The sequence below is a fragment of the Tyto alba genome, unplaced genomic scaffold (assembly GCF_018691265.1).
Source record: "Tyto alba isolate M040663 unplaced genomic scaffold, T.alba_DEE_v4.0 Super-Scaffold_45, whole genome shotgun sequence".
In the NCBI taxonomy this organism is placed as follows: domain Eukaryota; kingdom Metazoa; phylum Chordata; class Aves; order Strigiformes; family Tytonidae; genus Tyto; species Tyto alba.
Window position 1 is genome coordinate 36,460,918 of NW_024881321.1, and position 24,339 is coordinate 36,485,256.

A 24,339-nucleotide genomic window follows, 5' to 3' on the forward strand; every position below is an offset into this window, starting at 1 on the left:
ACCCAAAGCAAACAGCTAATCTAAGCGTTGCTGTAAGAGTAAAACGCAGCTAAAACACGCGAGCTGGCAGCTGCCCGTGGGTTTGACGCGTTAGCCGGAGGGGACCGACCCTCTCCCGCTCCCCGCGCTGCCCCCGCCTTTCCCGGGGACTCCTTGACACCCTCCCCGGGCCCTTTTCTGCCCGCTCCCCCCGGCTGGCACTGGGTTTCCCCTTCCCGCCTTCTCTCAGCAACACGCGGGGGAGCGCCGGGAAGGGGTAGCCCCGTGGGGGCGGGCAGCGTCCGAGTGTTTGTGTGTCTGTCTCTGTGTCTGTGTGTCCGTGTGAGCGTGCAGGAGGCTGATCTTGCGGGGAGGACCCTCCTCGCTAAGCAAGTCGTGTCCCCCCCCCCCCGGAGTCGTGGAGCAGTGGGCCCGGGGGCGTGTTGTTTGCGGGGTGTGCGTGGGTGTCTGCGAGCTGCAGCCCCACGGAGCGAGGTGCCCCCCAGTGCCATCGGAAGGGCTGCAGATGAATGATGCAAGAGGAAGACGGGGGTGGAAGGAGGGGGGGTGTGGGGTGTGGGAGAGTGGGAGGGAGGGCGCGGGGAGGAGGAGAAGGGGGGGGGCCGGTGTTTGGAGAGTGAGGGATTAGCGAGGAGAGTCCTGACCCCGAGATCAACGGCCAGTCAAACCCGTTTACAATCACCCAGCGGAACACCGACGGCTCCCGCCGCAAGCCAGCGGCCGGCCGGGCAGCCAGCGAAACCAGAGCCCCCCGCGGAGTGGGAGGCTGGTGGGGGCATGTCTCGGCCCGAATCCGAGGAGAAGGGAGACGCCACAGCCGGGGGGGGCGTGGGGTGGGAAGAGAGGTCCCAGCGGGAGGTCGGGGTGGGCTGCAGCGGGTGGGGATTGGGGGAGGATGCTGCGGTGCGCCTCGTCTCCCGGCCGCAGCTTTCTGGCCCCTCACCGGCGACCAAGGAGGGGAAGGGAAGGGGTGGGAGTGGGGGGGGGGGGGGGGGCCGAGATAGCTGAGAAAAACAAGCGCGTTGCTGTCAGCCGGGAAAAACCGCTCGTGAACTCCACCCGGGCTCCTCCCGGCCTGGGCCGCGGGGCTCCCGGCGACACCAAAGCCCGGCTCCAGTCAGGCGTTGAGCGGCGGGCGGGCTCGGGCCGCCCTCCCGGACCGCCGGCCATCTGCTGCACGGCTACCGGGGTTTGGGGGGGGGGTGGGGGGGTGGGGGTGAAGGGGGCTGCCCCACACACCCCCCCGACGGGCCGCCGAGCGGGGGCCGGCAGCCGCGGGTGGGCGCCTGAGCCGCCGCTCCGCGCCCCGCGGGACACCGGCGCCGCCGCTCCGCCGTGCTGCTCACACCCCACGCACGCAGACACTGCACGGGGTGGGGTGGGGGGGCGGGGGGGGGGGGCGATACACGCTGGGTTTTGGGGGTTTTTTTGTTTTTTTTTTTTTTTTTTTTTGAGGTGGGGAAGCAAGAGGTCCCTTCACCCCGCAGGATTTTGGCGCTTCCTCTTCCAAGACAACACATTACCCCCCCCCCAAGCAAGGATGCTCGGTGGCTGGGCGCTACCCCACGACCCACACTGAGCCCCTGTGTGCATGTCGTCCGAGCCAAAGGGGAGTTAAAGCAGATGAGCCCCTTGGAAAGACTCCCCCTAAAAGTGTGGTGAGAAGCCCCAGGCACCTGCTGCCATGCCTGGTCCCGCTCTACCAAACGCGGGGCTGTCCCACCCTGCTGCCCCTCTGTCTCCCCAGCACCATGGAGACCCACTCAACTCTGGAGTGGGTGGGCACCTGGGGGGTGGCAGGCAGGGAGCGGGAGGTACTGGTCAAGATTAAGCAAGTCTTTGTGGGTTTGTGCTGAGGTTAGGGATGGATGCTGCTTCCTGGAGGGGGATACTGAGGTCTTGGGCGAGTGGTTTCAGATGGCTGAGGGGGAGAGGAGTCGGACAGCAAAGCTTTTGGCTTGGCCGAGAAGTCACTTCTGGAGAGGCAGGGCCAGACGAGAGACAGAGGGGACAAAACAGAAAATGTGGCAGGACATGGTCTTGCAGAGCCCTGAGCTGGGCATGGGGAGGAAAGCTGGCGTGAACAGGAGAGGATGCAGCAAGGGGCGTGAGGGAGCAATGAGCATCGACCTCCGCTGCCCGGGCGGCAGGAGGGAAAGCTGAGATGATACATACGGGGCTGGCAGGGCCTTGCCTGCCTGCCTGCCTGCCTCCTTGCCTGCCTCCTTACCACCCTGCCTGCCTCCTTACCTCCCTCCCTACCTCCTTACCTCCCTGCCTGCCTCCCTGCCTGCCTCCTTACCTCCCTGCCTGCCTCCTTACCTCCCTGCCTGCCTCCCTGCCTGCCTCCTTACCTCCCTGCCTGCCTCCTTACCTCCCTGCCTGCCTCCTTACTTCCCTGCCTGCTGCCCTGCCTGCCTCCCTGTCCTGCCCACCTTCCTGCCCACCCTGCCTGCTTGCTGGCTCCTGCCTGCCGCACCTCTGCCGAGTAATGTGAAGAGGAGCCATGAGACAGGGGCAGCCCCGAAGGGGAAGGCAGCTGGCGAAGGAGCCTTTGCTGGCTGTGCAGGTACAGACTGTAACGAGAAGCTTTCATTAGCAGAGGACAAAGGGAAAGCCTGTTGACTTTTACATGCAGTGAGGCATTCTACTGCTGGAGGAAACTTTGTGAGAGTGAAGAGTGGCAAAATAAAGTTTGGAGACTCTGGAGGAGCTCTGCTGTAGCAGAGGTGCAGTGTATGGGGCCTGCATACACTGCATGCCCAACACGGTGACGGGTGCTAGCAGGAGACATGCAAGTCCTTCCTAGTCCTCATACCTGAAATCTGGACACCCCTGGCAATGCCTGCGCAGGATGCGCCAGAAGTCAGTAGGAGCTGGTTGAACTGACTTGCACCACTGTATGTGCCACCAAAAAAAAGTCTGGTGGTACCAAAGGCAAAGGGCCAGAGGAAACCCCAACCTTTAAACCCCCCAGAGCTGGTGTAGAGTAAGGAGCAGCCGCCCAGGGAAAGCGCAGCGGGGGTTCTTTGTCCCACGTTTACAAAGCCTTGGGGTGCCCCTGTGCAGTTTCATGCCTATCTTCCCTGGACGGTGTAATTCCCTGACAGGAGGAGCCTTCAGAAAGGTCTCGTTTCAAGAAAGTCATTCAAGTGCTTTAGCATGGCCTGTCAGGATGGGTTTGGGGGTAATATGTTTCATGCTCGGTAAAATCCCATTGTCCACGCTTTCAGCCCAGGCACCTCTCATTGATTTGGAGAAGACGTGTGCCACGGTTAACTGCGGCTCTCAGATAGAGGGACTATCCTTCAGAAACCTTCAAAAAAAAGGGACAATGAAACCGAGGAGAAGCAGGAGAGCATCTGGCGGTGGTCAAACAATTGGGCAAGTGCTAGAGGGCGAGCTGAGCTCCGAAGAGTGGGAAAACACGGCTTCAGCCCGGGGCAGATCAGCATGGGCTGAGGAAGTGCAGCCGACACGGGGGAAGGACCAGAGTCTGCAGCATGCGTTTAGGAAAAGAATAGCTTTCACCGGGAGGAGGTGAAATATAGTTTACCAAGGCGGAAAACTCTCCATAGCAACTAGGAACTAGTGGTGAACAAAGGCACCATACATTTTGGGCAGTATAATTTATCCACAGGGAGGGGAGGGTGTGTGTGAGGGTGCAGGGGGAGTAGGGAGATGTAGATTTCCTACCCAAAAATTGTCTTATACAAATTTCAGAAGTATTGAATCCAACACTCCTTTTTTTTTTTTTTTTTTTTTTTTTTTTTTTAACTCCAGTGCAAATGAAAGTGTATAGGAAGATTGCCTTGCAAAAACTGTTGGACCGTGGATAGTTCAATCCTAATCAGATTAACAGAATGAAGTAACAGGCTCTTCAGGCTTGGAGCTGCAAACACAAGCTGCCCAAGGCAGGAGGAGAAACCCAAAACTCCAGGCATGGGAGTTCAAAATGAAGTATTGACACAAAACCATAATTCTGACCCGGTAAAGAAAGCTGGGGGCTCTGAAACCATCTCTGGTACCTCAGAGTTACATACACCTCATCCATGGTCTCCCTCTCCTCCCTTACACACACGTCAATACCTTTATCTTTTGGAAAAATCTTGAGTATTCACTTGATCAAGTTATCGTATTACCTTTCATTTTACCTGGGCAGAGCAGAAGAGAGAAAGGGGCTTTACTTTGGTTAAGGGTTTGTTTGGGGATTTATTACCTGTGCCTTTGTGCATTACCTGTCCTACCATCCTCTAAATTGCTTTTCAGTCACAAGGCAGGTGAGGGCTGCGTGGTTCCACCCCGATGTCAGACTGCAGGAAATAATGTGAAAAACAAGATGCTTGTGTCATCGAGTCACTGTGAACATGTGTATTTCCTACCTTGCAGGACAGTAAAAAAGACAAGAAAACTCGGTGGGAAACGCCTTTGAAATTACACAGCTGTAGGGGATCTGAAGCCTACATGCTTCAGGGCGGAGAGGTCTGGAAAACTGTGAATCTCAGATTCCAGAAAATATCTCAGGAAGAATAAAATAAAATAAAATAAAAATAATAATAATAATAATTAAAAAGAGCTGAACGTGAAGTTTAGCCTAACAAACTTCTCAGTGGTGTGTCTTGAACTGCCATAAGGGTGAAAGGGAAGGGATACAGGCATGCAGGGAATTTTCCAAATGGGGACTTTCCACGTTCTGGTGTTCTGGTGTCACATCATTACTTATGTGTCTTGTGGAATAGCCGAAAGAATGAAGAAATGGGACCAGAACATGCATTTCTCCCCCAAAAGACCTTCATCTGTTAATGTTCCTCTCAATTTCTAATTTGCTAGCAAGGATGAGGAAGGTTCTGCTAACTGTCCATCCAAAAGGTCCATTTAGGAGACCAACCTTTGGGTCATAACATAGGAACAATTAGTCTCCTCTTTGTTTTGCTTTGAGCAGGCAGCTTCAGGGAAAAGCCCTGCGTGGTTTTCTCGAATATAGCAACATCTGCTCAGTTTTAGGAGTCACAGACCAAAGCTCACTAGATAAGTGGGACAATCTCATCGTGATAAACGTGCCACAGATCCAGATATTTAAGATAAGCAAAGCAATGAGATGGCGTTATTGCGAAAGACATCCTTGGGCGGCCAAATGATCTATTCAGAACAATTTGGTAGACCTTGCTGTTTAATTGTATTATTTAGTAGCCAGTTCCAGGTAGATAAACTAAATGTGTTTGTGTGTCTCAGACATGTTTTAAATGTTTCATAATGCCTAAATCATGTGTTCATGTATTCACAGTTACGATGGGTTTCCTATTTAGATGGCTGATTTATCATCAGTTGTAGAGTAGCCTTAGATGCTGAATAAGAGGAGAAGATGCTGAGTAAGAGGAGAAAGGTAAACTTATTTTTATGAGAAGGGCCAAACTTGGCATCTCTTGCTCAAAACACAGTCTCTGCTCCTCAGGATATTCTTACTGACCTCCTGGAACCAGCAAAAGCTATTACAATATATATATATATTTTTTTTTTTTAAAGTCACTCATCTTTAATAAAAATCTGCCAGGGTGTGGGTAGCAACTGCTTCCAAAATATACGTCATGTCATCATTTACTTGGAAACACCACATCATGATTTCCTGACGTTTGCTGGAGAATGTAAATCTCTCTCCATATGCACGTGGTTGCGCACCAGGTTCAGATAGAGGCGAGCCGAGGTGTCTTGTCGTACCTTTTAGTTTTAGTATCCCATGCCCATTGCCTAACAGGTAGAGGACTTGCTTCAGACGTGAAAACTGAATGACGAATGGAAGTATGGAAGCGGAAAATCAGAGCTAAAATTCACAGAGGGTCGGGCTTGGCTTTTGTGGTACGAGAGGTAATAATACAAAGCTGAGGAAAGGTCAGAAAATGCATTACAGAAGCTCCGTTCCTATTCTGTGAAACAGCTGGGCAACATCTGGAATGGAGTCCTTGCCCTCAGCGGATATCGCACAGTGAGAACAGCCACAAAACACTGGAAGGGGGGGAAATTTTGGCGCTGCCCCCGCCTCGGTTAGCAAGGTCCCCCGGATTCCAGGGACTTCCAGTCTCTCGCTGGGGATGACAAACGGACAAGTGGAATATCGTTAAAAAAAAAAAAAAAAAAAGAACTCTTCGAGTTTTCGGTGGGAGACGGCTGCTTTTTTCCTACGAGCAGGGAGAGAGGCAAATCCGTCGCCCGGAGAGCAGGGGAGCTGCGGGGGGAGGAGCTTCCCCCCCCCCTCCCCGGCAGCGTGGGTTGTGCCCCCCGTGGAACGGGCTGCTGTTTAACGCGGGGTCAGGCTTTAGCGTCCGTTACTTGCTCTGAAAATCAACCCGATTCGTCAAACTAGTCGCCAAACGACATTTAATGAAGTCCCGGACCCGGCTACCTCATGCGCCCACCCCCGGCCCGCCCCGACGGCGCCGAGTAGTTTCGCCCAGAAAACGGTGTGAGTGGCCCCATTCCCGCCCCGCCGTGCCACTGCCACCCGGGGGGACAGAGTTCCGGGATCCCCCCTCACCCCACGCGGGATGGGGGTGGGGAGTGGGAGACTGGAACCTGCTCAAGCAAAAGAGCCGCGGGCTGCGGGGCCCGGCCGGGGGGGGGGGGGTGTGGGGGGTGTGTGTGCCGTGCGTTGGCAGCGTGAGGGGGGTGCGGGGAGCCCCACGTCCCCGGGGAGCAGCTCCGGGGTCCGTCTGTCACGTCGCAGCGGGGCCCAACCGCTTCTTGCCCCCCGGAGTGGGGACACGGGACAAAGCCGCGCCCCGGGTCCAGGTCGGGGAACCAGCGGCAGCCAGCCTGCGAGGGGCTCCACGCTGCCCTTTCCCGAGTGGGAGAGGCGGGTCTGGCCCCCGGCTGGTTTCAGTGGGGCCCCCGGGGCACCGACGGCGCCCGGCAGCCCCAGGGCCAGAGGCCTTCGTGCTCCACAGGCTTTTTTCTCTGCTGTTCCCCTTGCTTTTCGGCCACTAGTGACCAAATGGCCACTTCCATGACCTAAGGTGCAGCCCGCCTGCTTGCCTACCTTCTTTCTCTCAAGATGTGGTTTGGGTCATTTTGAGGGAAGCCGGCTACTTCTGGGAATTTGAAAAAGCACGACTGCTTTGAAGAAACCATTTTAGGAAACCTGTTAAAACGTTAAGCTTGGGACTGCAGTGTTTTTGTCCGTGCACAAGACACAAAATGTGAACCAGTTTAAGGGAATACCTCAGAGAGGGAGAGAAACAAACCCAGAGTCATTCAGCAGTAAAACAAAAGGCCAGAAAAATTTCCTGTCGTAAACAAGTAGTCACCGAAGAAATACCTTTCCTTATTTCAAATGGGAGATATTTTGAAGAGTTTTCCTAAACGAAGCGCCTCCGAGATGTGTATTTTCTGCTTCGGCAGCAAGGTTCTGTGTTTTGCTGAGTATTGTCGTGCCACCAACATAAGAAAAATACAGCCGGAGAAGCAAGGAGTGTTGACATACAATTTAATAGTTAGCGACTTTCTCGAAGAACAGGTTATCTCCACCCAACAGCAAGATGATAGTAGGAAATAACAGCAAGAATTTTGTCACTGTACAGAATACTTTCTAAACTTGTAAATAAACAGAAACTCAACAAATATTATTCTCAATTTTGGAAACTTTACAATACAATTAACTGCAGACTACTCAGATCACTCCACTGACCCTCAACCATACTACACAGATTTTGCCAAACTGAATTCCCTTATCATTTCTCAGAGCCAGCACTTGCTAAAAGGAGACCGCAGCATCCCTAATTTAAATGTTAGTTTCCGGGGGGGAGGGGGGGGGGGTGTGGGGGGGAAGCAAGCAAGAAAAAATGGTGGTAAGCTGTCTTCTAAAGGGAAAGAAATCCAAGAAGTCTGTAGGAAAATGCTCTAAAGGTGACTAGAGTAGTGTTGTCTCTTGTCCAACCGACAAGTCTTCTGCAGGTTATTTTCCTCTAGTACAAATGTAATTTAATAGCCGAGATGGATATTGTTTCACTTTCAGCTATCTGCTCTAGACTCCGGTCTCAGTCTACACTAGATGATTACCTTACTGTCCTATATGCACAATTTAAAGGGAATTACCTATTACTTCAATTATTTGTTTCTTATCAACTGATGTTACACTACAAGGATTTGCATTGAAAGGACACAAAGAAAGAGCAAGTCATGGCACATTGCCAAATAAAAGAGTAATGTTCTGGTGAATTTAGCCCAAATAATTTACTGCTATATAAAAGTGGAAAAGTGGAAGGTGAACCCTTTGACCAATAAATCTCTTCTGCATGTGAAACCCTTATCTTGTCCCCTCCAATATATTCCACACTAGGAAGCCATCATCATTGGCTCTGGTTTGTTATTTGTAAACCTTGATCTTCTGCACTCGGTGTCCTAAATATGGATAATTAGCATCAGTTTATCACGCCTCTGCATATTTTCTCTTCTCTCCAAACATGCATGCTTCTATTGGCTGCCATTCTGTCACAGAAGATTATGGAGACAGATTGCAGAGAATGAATGTGCTAAACGAGATTAGGAAGGAATAGAAATAGCAACTTGGCCAATAAATTCCTCGTGAGAGCCTTATCATACAATTACACGTTGACTTGTTTCACACTCTCCCAGCCTCTTAATCCAACGCCCCCACCAAGAATAAAATTTCGCTAATTTCTGAATTACTGCATATCCTCATGACTTGTCACTGAGAATGGTTGGAAGGAGCAACACGGTCGAAAATAGCACAACAAACTCCCCAGAAGAAAAGAAACTTTACAGATGGATGTGGCTTTAAACCATTTGTGGCCATCCATAGAAGCTTTTGTGCCACCGCAGTTTGACGGGTTGAGATTTCACCATCAGCCGTGGTCCTCTACGCTTTTACCCCCTAACTCTTGACGTTGGGGGCTACGTCATCCTTTAGAGGGGCTTGGGGATCAGAATGCGGGGCGGTGGTGCTGCTAAACTGTCCTACATCATCGTCTGCTGTGCGATTGGCTCTCACCGCTGAGCCCTTACAAACTCATCAGCCAGCAATGGGGAAAACACCTCCTGACGTCATCCACCCCTGGGACACTCCTGAAAATGCGGTAACTGAGAAGATGCCAAAAGCATGACAGCAAAGTGAGAACAAACACTGCTGAACTTACAAGAAACATCTAGCAACTTCGTGGAATTGGTTTTGTCCGTTCCGCCGTGGTTGTTTCAATGTGGACGTCAAGAAAATATGATTTCCATGACGCAATGAAGAGGCATGGCAAAACCCTTCAGGAGACATCACCTCAGGAAATGCTGGAAGTCTCCGTTTTCCCCCTTATACTAGCCCAAGAGGAAGACTTCCAAAAATATTAATGTTGTGATAATGTTGTTTTAGATCCGTGTAGAAGAAGGACATAAGCGGACTAAAAAGTCCCAAGATCTGACGATAAAGCCTTGCTCAGTAGATCTATACTCGTAGTTCTGATGCCACAGGGCACTTGTTTTACAATTTTAGTAGATTTCAGGATCTTTTACAGCGTTTAATACCGCGAAAGGACTGCTTTAGAAAGCAAGGTGTTTGTACAACTCGAGTAATTGTTTCCCCTAATAAATGTGAGTCTTCAACCACATACAGACTTTCAGAACCCGGATGAAAAGTATGACGAAGTCGTGCTACGTATTCCGGCGTTGCTTAACGTCACTCCTGCTTGTGCAATCAGATGCCGGGAAAATTTTAACGTGGCAGTGAAGCGGTACATGTCGCAAGTGTTAAGGATGCTCGAAATAAGAGGATTCCCTCGAGTGGGACCTTCCCTGCGTGCTTTTCCCCGGAAAGGCAGAAGGGATCCAGGTGGCAGCGGAGCATCCCCAGCTCGGGGGATGTGGGGGGCGGCCACGACCCACGGGTATGGCAAACCCATCCTGCGGGTACCACAGAGCCCGAAGTGCCCTGTGAAAACTTCACTCCTGGGCCTTCTGAGTTATCTTATCACGAAGTGGGTTTATTTGGTGGTGGTGATAACGTTGTTTATTTATTTTAAAAAAACTTTTCCATTCATTTTCTCTTACTGTCCCATGGAGTTTTGCTTGGTATTCACCTCCGCATGAAAAAAAAACGACTGCCGTTCAGAGTCACCTTCACCCCGAGCCTTAAAACCATACCGTTGCAGGAAAGATTGAGATGATATAAGCGTGACCTTGGGAGACAGCGGGACAGCCCCGCTACCTGTTTGCTGCCACGAGAGTCTTTGCGGTCACATAAAGTAAAAAATTAGTAACGCTCCCGTATTTCCTTCTTCCTTTTCTTGTTATATGTGTAGGCATGCATATGTATTCGTGTATCTATATGTATACACACACTCATATATATACATATGTGTATATATACACACGCACACACACATCTCCCGAGTGAATTGGTTAGCTGCATCAGGGACAGAGGCGTTTGCCATTAATCTGGGAACAAACCGCTAACCTCGGTGACTGGTATTTTAGCTTTTCTTTTTTTTTCGCTTCTCTCAGTGCGGGGAGAGCAGTAAAGCTTGTGTGGACTGATTGTGAGGGGCTCTGCTGGAATTTGGCAGGCCAGGGGCTTGGAGAGAAGCCCCATGCTGACTCCTATTCAGCGGGCCAGTTTTCTGCGAGCTTTGGAAGTTTCACTCAGCCGTGCACTCAATGGCTTCACAAAGCTGATTACAAGCTTCAGCGCATTCCTGAAGGAGCCAAAAGCGACGCAGGTGCAAACGAGCCGAGGGAGCCCCTTATCCCGGTGACAGAATGGGACAAGCTGGGAAAGGCTTGGACCACACAAATCCAGGGCTCACCAGGCAGCAGCGAGCCTGCCTTGGGAACCGGGGATCATTATCCGCTCCATTCAGCGGGGACCCAGCGGCGGCAGCGGCACGTCCCGGGGCTCTCCGTCCCGGGTGGGAGCGGCGCCGCTTCACCTGACATCCCCTCCCCGCTCCCTGCGCGCCTGCTTCACGCGTGGACCTGGGGTGGCCCCGCTCCCCCCGGCTGATTCCTCTACCCCAGCGTCTGTTCGGCTTCAGCCCGACGCCTAGAAGTACCTCGCCGGTTTTTGCCCTATTGCCCCCTCGCACACACGAAAAGCCTTCCCCCCACCCCCCACCCCCCCCCCCCTCCCCCGCGTCCCTCTTGCCTTCCCCATATAAACACGGTGCTTAAGGGTCTGCCGGGAAATCCAGCACAGAAAACGCACTGATCCGAAATGGCAGGTTTCCTCCCGCCTGAAGTTCTCTAACAAACACCCTATTTTGAAGACTGTCTTTAATTCCAGAGAGAAACCAGCCGAGAGTGCACCCGCTCCTCTCCCCGCCCCCCCCCCCCCCCCCCCCCCCCCCCCCCCCCAAATAACCCGAGCCACCCGATTCCCACAGAAACCTCCCGCGACACAACCCCCTGGTGAATGCTTTCTGACTTGGTGAAAGCAGCCCACGGTCCCTGCCCTTCCTGCCTCCCCCGGGGAGCGAGGGGGTGGCGAGGAGCCGAGAAGGGTCTCGGGGCCGGAGAGGGTGATTTCCTTTAATTGGGGGTTCTCGGGGGGGCCTTCCTCTCGCCTCTGCTGCTTTGCCCCCTTTCCTCTCTCCTAGCCCTTCCCCTCCAGCCGGGAGAAGAAGCTGCACTTTACTTCGTTGGAAATTAATTACGGCCCTTCCCCGCTATCAATTACGGAGGAATCAGCCTTTCCTAGGGAGAAGAGAAATAATCAAAAGGCTTTTCAGTCTTGGGGGGGGGGGACCTCGGACCGCCGAGCACATAATGCGGCAAGGGGATTGCCGCGCTTTTGGCCGCTGGTTTCATATGCAAATGGCGAGCTGCCTCCAAGTTATCAGTATGGTTTTATTATAGATATATTTTTAATGTTATTATTGTGTCGGGGGTTTAATAGCCACATGCTCTCCCTCTTCCCTTTCAGCGAGGTTTCCTTGGCGATCAGCCACGCCGCTCCTTCCCCGGGCGCGGTGTCGTGTCCCGTGTGTGTGTGTCCCGTCCCCCCCGCCCAGCGCCTGCCCCACGCCCGTGTTCATTTCGCCCTGTGGAAATGAAAGCGGCCCGGCCGGGCAGCTGATATTAAAGCGATCCCCCAGCCCCGGGGCTCGCCCTCCCCGCTCCTCGCCGCGGCCGTGCCTCTGCATCAGCGTGGCGTGTCGATGCCGTGAAACCCCCCCACACCCCCCCCCCCCCCCCTCTCCCCCCTTCCCCAACCCCTGTCACCCCTTTCATGCTTGCGAGCTGCTGGGGAGGCAGCGGTGCGTTTGCTTGTGCGGAGCACACCGCCTGCGAGCGGTTGCCTTGGCAGAAAGGTGCAGCTTTCTGATGTTCTTTTGTCTGATAACTAATTCAAGTTAATGCGATCTTTATGTAAAGCTAACAGCGGATAATTGTCTATTTTCTCGCCAACAATCTCCATCACAATCACTTATCTGGAAACCTGCGGTTGTATTAATCGTTATATTCCCCGAGATAAGCGTCTCTCGAATTATCAGTAAACACTGGAGGGAAATTAAACAAACTCCAGAGCCACTTAAGTTTCCTCGGCAGCTTTAACCCCCTTCTCTGGCCGGGGAGTTGGGGGAGGGAGGGGGGGAAACCCAAACCAACCTGGGACCGGAGCACAAAATGAAAGGGGTGTCTGTGAAACAGTGGAGAAGGGCCTGAACTTTGGGATAATTTTGAAGAGTCGAGTCCTGCTCAACGCGCCTTCCCTCCGAGGTGTAAGGCTCGCACCTTACGCCCCGCTCACCGGGCGGGGGTCAGTCTTCAGCAGCCCCTGGGACCTTGTTGGCAATCATGTAATTAAGTGTATTAGTCGCTGCAGGGGAAAGACGAGCAGCTAGGAGAGAATACACGGAGAGATTAAGCAGAAGTCGCATGGCTTTAGGTCTGCTATTCGAGAAGGAGAGAGTTCTGCTTCCTTCTGAGAATCACCGTATTAGCACAATTATTGGCAATATTTATACTAGAGAGTGATCCGAACCCCAGGAGGGTAACAGAGAGTGCGAGAGAGCGAAACTACTGTGGGAATATGTTTTACTGCTCAGATCCCATCAGTTCCGTTAGGTGTAAAGAAATTATAGCAAATTGTGCTGGAAACCCCTCCAGGGAAAACATACTTGTATGACAAAGATTTTGTCTTTTTGAGATGAAGTCAAAACATCGGTGTCAAATGAAACTCATTTTAGGGGCGCTGCCTTGTGTGTGTTTACTCGAATACCTGGACGGGGGAGGGGGGGAGGGAGGAGGGGGCGGGGGAGGGGAAAAAAGAAAAAAAAAAAAGAAAAAAAAAAAAAAAAAAGAAGCCCAAACCGTGACATTTCAGTCACGGGAATGTGGGACAGCGGGGAGTTTGCAAGTTCTCCGGGGACAAGGAGGCGTGCTCCAGCCTCCCCGGGCTCCCCGGCGCTGCCCGCCCGCCTTGTGCGGGGCCGGCCGGCAGCTCCCTCCGCCCTTCGCCGTTCCAGGAGGGTTTTCCACGTCGAAAGCGCTTTTTGAACATTAACTAATTAATCCTGGCACTTAGCTACGGAGCAGGCACCAAGGAATTTCCAAACTCGCCTCTGTGATGAGCTTTATTTAGCGGCGCCTTATGATTTTTAGCAAGCAAACTTTCATTCGGCAAGGTTTGCAGTGGCACGGCTCCCATTTTAGCCGGGGGAGGGTGAGGTCTGGGATGGAAAAAAAAAAAAACACAAACAACCAAACAACAACAAAACAAACAAACAAACAAACAAACAACAAACAAAAAAACACAACAAAACCCACACCACAACTAAACAAAATACCGTAACGGAACACACGCACACCCCCCCTTCCTGTTACTAGTTTGTGTGTCAAGGCAGAGTATTTTCAAATACGATCAGTTTCTTAAGAAAAAAAAAAATCCTTTAGCTGCTTCAATTCTCGAACTATTTCTCTTGCGTTAAAAGTTCCCAGGGTAGCTTTTTCATATGGCATTTGAGAATCATCCCACTTCATCTCTCACCTGAATCTTGTCATCTGTGCCATCTTGAAGTGATCTGTGAACAATGCTGGTCCCTTGGACAGCCCAAGCTGGTCAATCAGGCAGAACAGACTATGCAAATGGAATGGAAAGGCGAAGCGATGGAGAACAGTGGCCCCCATTGTCTTGGGCATTTCAAAGCGAAGCCCAGCTGCAGCAGGCGTTGCTGTCTCGGACCCTTGGTTGCTACTCTAATGTCATCATTGCGAAACATCACATTTTGAAAACTCTACAGTCTGAATGCATGAGCAGCCCTCCGCAAAGATTTCACTTTGCCGTGACATCTTTCGAAGTCACAAAAAAAAAAAAAAAAAAAAAAAAAAAAAAAAAAGGGGGGGGGGGGAGAGAAAGGGGAAAAAAAAAAAAACAAACCAAACCAAACCCCACAACCCCACAACAACTGGGGGCTGGGATCCCTGCCACTTTGCCCACTCACATCCCTCAGCCCCTTTCCCTGCGCTCCTAATAACTGCAGTGCAGCTGACACTAAACGCCTTTTGCAACCTTTTGGTGAACGCCTTGCCTTTCTTGCTGATTTTAGTGTCGAATTGGATGATTTAAGTTGCATTTAACTTATTTTCTGTCGGGTCTCTTTTCAGGCACTCTAATGAGCTAACGCCGAGGAAACGTCGCTGTGAGCAGGCAGTGAAGTATTTATTCACAATCGCTTCCAAAACTTCAGATTCGTGGGGCTTAAGAGTTAGGCAGTGTCTTTGCGAGTGATTAAACCGACAGCTAAGCTGGCTATTTATGGGTCCGCTAGGAGGTTTTTTTTTGAATGCTCCGTTTCTTAATACACTCATGCAGTTGCCGCTCCTGAATATTGCTGCCAGCCCTGCTCCAGCCCCGCTTCCCAGCACTGGTCCCAAAGTCAGCCATGAGAAATGAACTTTCACTGCAGCAAAGCTGAGGGCTGTCGGATGATTAATGTACGTTTTCAGGGGACTAAATCATTGCCCATGTTTCACTTATCGTTCCTTTTCATTTTCTTTTGTCTGTAGGTGACATTTGTGATCACCATGTGGTGAGCAGAGGAAATTCCCCTCTCTTCCACCCTCATGTCAGGAGCCTGCGCTCAGGGAGCAAAGGTCTGTGCTACCGGTATCTTAAAATGTTGGGGGGTTACCTTTCCCTCCTTCCCATCTCTTATCTCACAGGAATTAGTGAATCCCAAGCTTCTTCTCCAACAGCAGCCTTACAACACTGAGCCTACAAAGATGGATTATGCCATAGCCAGCCTCAGATGCTGCCTAGCTCATAGACACACGTTTTAGTGGTCACCCATGAATGCAGACTATGTTTAGCGTTCGTGCAGGAACAGAGAAGAAAGTTTCATCGGACTAAGAGAGCTGAGCTAAGAAACTCTTAATTACATTCTTTGCAGGACCAAGAATAATTCAGTGCTTCTTTCCCGCTCCTTAAACTGACTCTTTTTCTTTTGCTTGGGTAATGCGTTCTGTAATATCAGCATGTAAATTACAAAGGAAGCAGAGGATGGAATTATTTAAAACTAAATAGTTACCTACTGCGATTTGATTAACTTCCTAAATTTAAGTTTGCCCCTTTCAGAATGCAGGGTGTTTGTAAGAAGGAAAAGATGAGGGTAACAAACAAAAGCATAGGGAGGTTTAAGTGAATGGGAAAAATAAATTACTGAATAGATGCCATTTCATCTTCTGGTTGGAAGTTTCTTTCCCGTCACTGAAGAGTTTTCCAAGGACAAGTACTGGGTTAAAAGAAAACACTGGCCTCTTGGTCGAATGAGTAGGAGCAAGAACTCAGGCTGCTACCTGTTTCATGCAAATCTTTCAACAGAGATGATATGCACTGTGATCACCCATCCCTACCAGGTATTTGCTAGTGAATGTCCCCAAGACTCTTTCCCCTCTCAGTTCACCACCTTAAAACTTTACCTACTAGACCAATGGATCCCCCCAAATCTATGTCCTAGGAGGTCTTGGGCATGCTTCAGGTACTCTCCGGGCCCCTCACTTGCTAACTTGAATGCAGAAATCCAGAGAAAAAGCAATGTTGTGCAGCCAATGCCTACACAGAGGCCAACGGCAGTGCATGTGGCCGGGGGCCGAAGTCCCTGTTGCTGTAAGTGGGAGCATCCTCATTTGGATCTCTGCTGAGGTACTTCCAGAAAGAGGTCGTGAGGGAGAGGGAGTACGCTGCAGCTTTCAGGAAGGAGCAGCTGCTCCTCACGCCTCCCGTGGAGGTGTTGCCGTGGGGTAGCTCCCGCTCAGCAGTGGGAGGGACGATGCCCTCAGGGCCCAGGCCACGGGTGGGGGACAGGGGCCCACAAGGTCATCCCACCGCCCTTGACCCAGCCATGTCCCTCTCCCCCCCAGCAGCCCTATTCCCAATCCGTGTTACCAGCCGGACCTCACCCCTTCCCAGCAGCCCGCCGGCCTCACACCCCGGGGGCGAGGGCCCGGGGGTGGGTTAGCCTCACCCCCCCACCTCAGACCCCAGACCCTCTGTCCCTCCACAGCGACAAACACGTTCCCGACACCCCAGGTTAATGGGGGGAGGGAAACGGCCCCAAAGCTGCCCCTTGGGCAGGGTGCTGGGATAACCAGGGGCAACCTCCTTTCCCAGTGGCCCCACGTCCCCCTGCCAACGGGAGCTAATTGGAAACAAGAGCAGCTCCTCCCTCGAGGAGCTGAACTTTGCTTTTCTCTCACAGCTGGAACTTCTGTCCCTTCCCCCTACCAGCCCAGCCCTGGTACATTCAGCCACAGTTATCTCTGCTCGTGCACTGACTGTATTTTTCATGTTTATTATCATCCAGCCCAGTGTAGTGCCATCTGGCACATGCACACATGGGGGGAAGAAAACCATATATTCAGCAAATGGAGCATACAGGGTTTAGGTTTTGTTTTGTCTTGTTTTTTCTTATTCTTCCAGTTTCTGTTTAAAATTATGCGGGAGGGATAACTGAGCAATTCACTCTCATGAAAAATGATCAAAACCCCTGGCTATGAAATTTAAAATTACAGGAGAGCGTTGACTCCAGGAAGGGGCAAGAACACTCCCTCTGCTGAAATACATTTTCTTCTTTTCTTCCTTCTGTGTTTCATTTCACCTCATCCTCAGAAAAGGAACAGATTTATTTTACAATGTTTGTGTTAACTTTTTACCCAGGATTTGTTCTGGTCTTTCAGATCATTATTTTACTGTAAGACATGTATTTTAAACAAGTGATATGTAACAAATCACACTCCTCTGAAGCACTAGAGCACTGCGAGCCACTCTGCAGTCCCCGAAACCTTTGCTATTTTCACTGCTACAATAAAAATGGATGTAAAAATATGTCTGCAGAATAGATGTAAAAAATGCAGGTAGTATTTTCAGTGAAAGCTAGCGCCTATCGCATTGCTGACTTAATTCAAAGAGTTTTGTAACAGAGTTGTATAATCAAAGCATTTTTCTTCCCTGATAATTCATGCACTGTAAGATTATCAGTGGAGCTGCCCGTGGAAAAAAGTACTACATAATGTATTGTATTACTTCATTCATTTTATTACAATTTTTACTTTAATTTTGTCTAATTACTGTATTGTGATCTCAGTCAGTGATCTTAAATTAACTATCAACTTAACTTTTGAAGAAACCCTACAAATGCATGCTAATGATGAAATTTAAATTACTGTCGGTTATTGTGTAATGTCTACACCATGGAAAAGCAAACCTTCAGGTATTTTCATTCCCTTTGCATATATAACATTGTGTTTTTCCTGCCTAATTTTTCAGAGTAGAATTCTCTGCCATTTCCAAACTATAAAAATACTATGAAAAAATCCTGTTTGGGGTAGTTGTTTGGGTTCTTTAATTTTTTTTTTTTTTTTTTTTTTTTTCCTTCTAAATTGAACAATAGCTTTGATGAAAATGTGAAAGAAAATAGTTGTTGGGACTAATTTGTCAGCTACTCAGATTTCTTCAGAAAAATAATTTGTTTTACAGATATAGATTCAAAGTGGTAAAACTGTTCTCTGATCCTGCTAAAATAGAGAAAGACATTTCAGTGCAATTGATACAGTGTCTGTATATTGAGTTAGATTCTGGTCTCACATCTACTTAAAATTCAGTATCCTTGATCCAAGGCTAAGTAATGTCACTGTAATGACTTCAAGTGGGTTGTGGATCAAGGTCTTTTACACCACTATACCTCATGCCACTAGGCTGAGAAAGGCTATTTTTACTACATCTTTCTTTTCCTGTGAAATCAGATTAATTTGGAATGGATTAGAAATCTTTGAACAGAGATTCTCACTGTTACTATTTATGATGATACTTTTAATTTTAAATATTTCTTACATATACAGTTTTATAGCAAAATAAGGATTTACGCTTCCCAGTATATTTTTGATTTTTGAGTGAATCGCACTTCACTTTTACATGCATATGTTCATTGCTTTATTTCTGGCTACAGAGCATTGCAATTTTTATGTAAATAACAAGCGAAAAGAGAATCTATTGTAAAATACAATGTATGACAAATTCATTGAAACAAGCAAAATAATTTAAATAATGGTTATTCAATAAATGTCAGGAAAGCAATCCCACACCTTCGCTGATCGAGGCTGCTATGTAACTTGGAAGAAAGCGATCAAGAGAGACTTTTTATGCAGTAATATATGGAGCCTGTTCCAGTTGTTAAGCACATAATTAGAAATTCAGCAAGTCCTACCAAAGAGGGTCATAAACAACCACAATTAAAAACTCAAATCTCTCTCAGCTTTGTATGGCAATGTGTATAGGGAAAAAAAAAAAAAAGTGATTTTTTTGGTGATGACTCAGATTAGCTCCAATTAAACTTGGCTTTAACTCTGAGAGCTGCAAAGCAAAGCAAGCAGAACTTTGCTGCTTACTGTTGGAGGTTATTTTACTTACAAACTGGTAGAATTGCTTTTCAGCATCTCCAATAAAAGTGGTATAAAAGATAAAGTGGAAGAGACAGTCAAAATGCTACAAGTATAATGCAAAATCCTTATGTAACGTAAGCATTAATAGGTAACAAACCAAACCTGAGTCTACCCATTGCTTTTCTTCATCCTGTATGCATTGAATAGGTTGAGTTATAACAGAATCTTGTCAGAAATTACCTTCGTTTTCAGAATTTTCAGTGTTCCCATAATTATTATTAATTCAAACATCCAGAATCTAGACAGCTTGGTTAAATGATCTCTAATCAGTAAAATTTTAGCAGTAATCAGGCAGAAGCATAATGATATTTCCGTATGTTGAAACTATCTCATGCCATTTACGTGAACTGAAACGGCAGAACAGACTTTTAAACCATGTTTGGGAAGACAATATGTGGGGAAAGAAACCCCATCACAATTAAATGTCCCATCTAGATTATCATATTAGTGTTAGGTCATTATAAAGGGTGGGTAGGTGAAGCAATGTTTCTTTTCAACGGTAAGTGCTTTGAAAATTTTAAGGAATTTAAATGCTCAAAAACATTTTCCAGCTCACCTACTTTCAACGTCAAGTTTAGCCCCTGATTTCCCCATTTATTCCTCTAGCTCTCCTGAAGTGGCCTTCAAAATGCATAAGCGTGAATTTATTGTAAACTTCGCTGGTGCAGCTTCACTGTGGTTGTTCTGATCATTTCAGGACAAATGTGACAGTTTAAACTAATGACTGAACATCTATTGTGTTAGTGCTATTTCCTGGTTATCTAGTTATTATTTATTTCCTGCTTGTTCTATTGTTTCTTGCCTTACGAAGACTCCTGTTCGCTGTGATAAAATTCCTTATAACATGGCTGCAACACCAAGGGTTGGGTAAGAGGGGTCCTCTGAACGATAACACAAAGAGCATATAAAGAATCCATCACAGCAGTCAGTAGTATAATGCAATTTATTTTCACTAGACATCCTCTTCACTACTGGATTAGTCACTTCACTAATGAGCAAATGACCCATAACTCACTGGAGTGGGAACTTAATGTGCAGGTCTTGCCTTCACCAGTGCAGATGAACTACAGCCTGCTCACCATTATACAATCACTTAGTATTTATGGCTCCTTCCCATCTTTCTTGGGCGTTCCATACACTGTGGGAGTTTCAGGTGGGTGAAAAATGCAAGTCTCAGTGGCAAAACAAATACTGGGCTTTATATTTTCGACTATTCCAGAAAACGTTAATAAAAGATGCCTCTTGCATCTATATTCCACCAGGAGCCCATAAGCAGACAATGAACTGGTTTTAAAAAGTGATTTTTGTATGTGCTAATACATTCAAGATGCTATTTTCTACCACTATACGCTAGGCATCTTTCAAATTTATTGTCCAGATCTCACTTTAGCATGACTTAAAGTTTAAAAAGAATTTATCAGGTCGTTCACTGTGTGAATGCACGTTGTCTCCTTGTGCTAGGAAAAGTTGACACTGCGAAATCTAAAAAATTCCAAGTTTGGCAGTAAAAGAAGAGTTTGCAGCTTCAGTGGAATCAAAAAACTTGTGAGATCTTGCTTTTAAATGTTGGGTTCTTCTCCCTTTCCTTAATTTCACATATTGGTTATATATATTTACAGAGCCCAGAAATCTGAGTCTATGATTACTAATTATTAAAACTTGGAGTTCAAAACAAAATTCAATCAAAAGTATAAAACACTAAAAATTTTTAAGTTGGTGGATCACCCTGTGTGACCAGGGAAGCAGAAATGGAAGCAGAAATAAATTCTGTACCTCATTTGGTAAAGAAAGATAACAAGATTTCCATACCCAGCATTATTTTTAACATTTTAAAGTAAATTCTAGGACTCATTTTGTACACTTCATCCAGAAATAGTTTCCTAGATACAAAATAGCTTTTAGCTTTGATGATAGAATTTTACTGAATCTCTTCTGCTGAAATCCCCAAGATAAGTTTATCCCCAACTTTATAGCCAGCAAATCACAGAAAATTTACCTGCCTGACACAATAAAAACCATGATAATTAGAAGGATTTTAAGCCTTTATAAATATTCTAAGCCCTTACCCACTTACATGTAAGTCCAGAAAACAAAATAGTTTCTGTTTTCTTAAATCCTAAATAAGACCCTGGACCAAATCCCACTGAAGTCAACTGTACTCTTTCCGACTGACTACCGTAGATCTGAAATCAGGACGTACCTGCAATTCTCTTCTGTTGTTCTGCATCAGTGATGGCTTTGTGCAAAACCGTGGATAAAATATTGCCAAAGACTCTCAGGATAGAATTAGCTGAGCAGTAAAATGGAACGATTGGCCCGCTGCTGTGGTATGTATTACATTTTATGGATGTAGCAAGTACTACAGGCGTTAGGTCTATGAATACTTCTCATCTTTCCTGAATTAATTCCTCTTTCAGATCAAAAGCCTGTGGTTAAACTGGCATATACTTTAAAAACATGTTTTATTTGGAGAATTTTCAAGAATGAAAAATCCACCACAGCCTTCAGTAGACAATTTCAGTGGTTAGTTGCCATCACCATTTACTGTTTAAGCCTTTTTTTTTAGTCAAAATTTGTCTAAAATTTGAACTTCCAGGTGTCATGTAACATGTATTCCTTTGTGTGCTAGACTGAAAAGTCCTCTACAGCCATCCTTCTGCTCCCATATAGATACTTACTTGAACAAGTCACCCTTTAACCTAGGCTTTAATATGACTTATCTAGACTGAGTACCTTCCCTTTCTTCTACATACACTGTCAGTAACACTTTCCAGTCTTTTATCCGTGCTCCTTGCTCTCCTCTGAAATCTTTCCAGCATCCTCTAGGTTTATAGCAAGGAGTCCTCAAGCAGTTACGTAGAAATAAGACTATTTTAAACCTGGAGTAGTGGCTTGTGTTAAGTTCATATTAGAATTATATTAGTCATAAAGGCATTAGGAATAAATAGCAACAGCTGTAAAAAAAAAAAAAAAAGTGACATATCAGCTGGTACTTCAGGATTAGAGCTTTAGGGGCAGGGCCTTAATGGGAAAATAAAAGGTATTTGTGCCTTCAACACTTACAAACGTCAGCCTCTTCATTTGGGTTTCTAAATATAGGTGTAGGAGCCTGACAAGAGGCACTGTTTCCTAACCTAGAAAACTCCTCCTTTTATTTATTTGTAAATGTGGTTTAACATCCTAAAATTTTCCATGTTGCTTTGGGGGAGGGCACCATTCTTCATCTTGCTCTTGGAGGGTTGCTTAGTATTTGTGTCCACTGTTAAGGTCACTGCAGAAACACCACTGGAGGTCTGATGCTGTGCAAAACAATGAGCCTGGTAAAGTTTGCAAAGCACTTTTCTTGGGTGCGAAAGTAACACATTAAACTTTATCATAATTTTATTTTCTTTGGAAAATTATGTTGTTATAATTCATACCTGATATAAGATCTCCAGTGCCACTGCTCCATGAAAATGTTGCTGTATCATGTGAAGAGGCTTATAAAACTTACTTTAGATATTTCAGCCAGTAATTGACAGTTGTTAGACTGGTCTATCACATAGATATTTCATGCAGTGAACATTTGGCATTTCTTACCCAATCATGCTGGTATTTGATGCAGTTTCTCTAGCAAAAAAAAAAAAAAATCCTGTCAAATTTGGAGGAGTGAAATATTCTACTTTCCTCTGTTTTGCTGAGATATGTCCTACCAGTAAACCAAGCAATACCCCTGTAAAACTGTCTAACTGGTAAAACAAACAAACAAATAGTTCAACGTGTTATTTAAGCAAAAAATCTCAGTTGCTTAGTATTCCCATGATAGGGTTTTTCTTCTAGCCTTTTCTGTCAGGCTTTTTAGTTCTAGCTTCTGTTGATTCTGTTCATGCTTGTAGTCTGTTGCTGTTTCTTACACCTCTCCCATTTTTCTTTCTCTTCTCTTTCCTTCTGCCTTACCAAGTCCATGCGGGATGAGCAGAAACACAGACTCCTCTGACTACCCTGATTTTTGAACATGGGGGTTTTGTGCTCTAAACAGATGTAAACTGGGGAACAGCTGAGATCAGGGCTACATTGTTGGTTCAGAGAATTGAAAATGAGACTACAGGGAGAAAGAAGGGAGGACTGTAAAAAAAATCCTGATGAGAGGGTTTAAGAAAACCCTCTCTGTTGTGCAACTCTACAGCCAGTTTCTGCGGGAGGGCTATATATCTGTGTGGTCCTCCTAAACCCTGGTCCTGTCAGGGTAATTTCTCCCGTTTTACAACTTCAGCACCACACTAAAATTGTGACACAGTTTCATAAGTCAGTTCAGCTCACAGCCATTTCACCTTCCCTCATCCCCCCTCGCTCCTGCAAGATGAGTCTAGGGTGCAGCGACAGCCACGAGTCAATCAAGGATAGTTCTGATTGTAAATGCCTGCAATGGTATAAATGACAGTGCCGAAGGAGATTATATTCAGAGCCACATACATGCCGCAGAGGTCCCACCTCGAGATTAGCCTAAAATACCACCCAGATCTCTAGGTCCCTCCCAATTAGCACAGCCAGGCAATCTTCCTGGCACTACAGAGGCAAAGACATATTTTTAGCTCAGTGCTGTGCTCTCTCCCCTGAACTCTTGGAGCCCCGCTGAGCCAATGGAGTCCCAATCAGTGGGCTAGCTTTGATGCTGCCCCTTCACAAAATTGCCTGTAAAGCCAGTTCAGCGAAGGGATCTGTAATGAGCTCAGCAGCTTGGGGCTCTCAGTAAACTGCAGTGGTGAAGGGAGTTCATGGCTGAAATTCCAGCTCTTTTATTCATCAGTAGAACATCAATTAGTACTTTAACAGGCAGAGGAAAGATACAGTGAGTGTTTATTTAATATTAGGCTGATCATAGTCTGTATTTGTGCTGATTCTGGCAAGTTTTCTGCATTTTGGCACTTGAGGAGAGCTGTTTTGTTAATTTTATTTCTCCATTCCCCATGCTACAAAGAACCTGCCAGCTAAGTTCAGTTGCAATGTATAGACTCAACATGTAAAGATTAGTAAATAAGATGTTAAAACATTTCTTCTTACAGATTGAACGATTCATGAAGAAAGAGAAATGTCCTAGGATCCTGTAGGATTCATATATGATTTGTGATATTGTTATACTTATGGTTCTGGTTTATTATTCTCAGAGAACATTAAGCATTAATGATTTGCATTATACAGGAAACACTTGTGAGTTAATCAGTGCCTCAAGTTCTTCAGTGGTCCCACCCTTTCTTTCTTCCTGTCTTACAAAGAGCTGATTTTATTACTTAATTAGTTCCTCTGGTCAAGGACTGCGGACCCAAGTGTTGTCAAAGTTGGCAGAAATAAACATCTGTCCACTCAGCCAGAGCTCTCTCCCATCAGTGGGAGGGATGGACAAACAGTTGATGGCAAACAATATGTTCACCA

General features: G+C 47.2%; 1 long non-coding RNA gene across 2 annotated transcripts in view; it reads left to right on the forward strand.

Moving 5' to 3' along the window:
• Window positions 1–24,339, forward strand: part of LOC122154744 — a 56,378-nt gene that overhangs the window by 15,152 nt on the left and 16,887 nt on the right. For both annotated transcript variants that reach the window (XR_006166811.1, XR_006166810.1), the window contains exon 2: window positions 15,001–15,087. This is a non-coding gene — a long non-coding RNA (uncharacterized LOC122154744). The remainder of the gene's footprint in view (window positions 1–15,000; window positions 15,088–24,339) is intronic.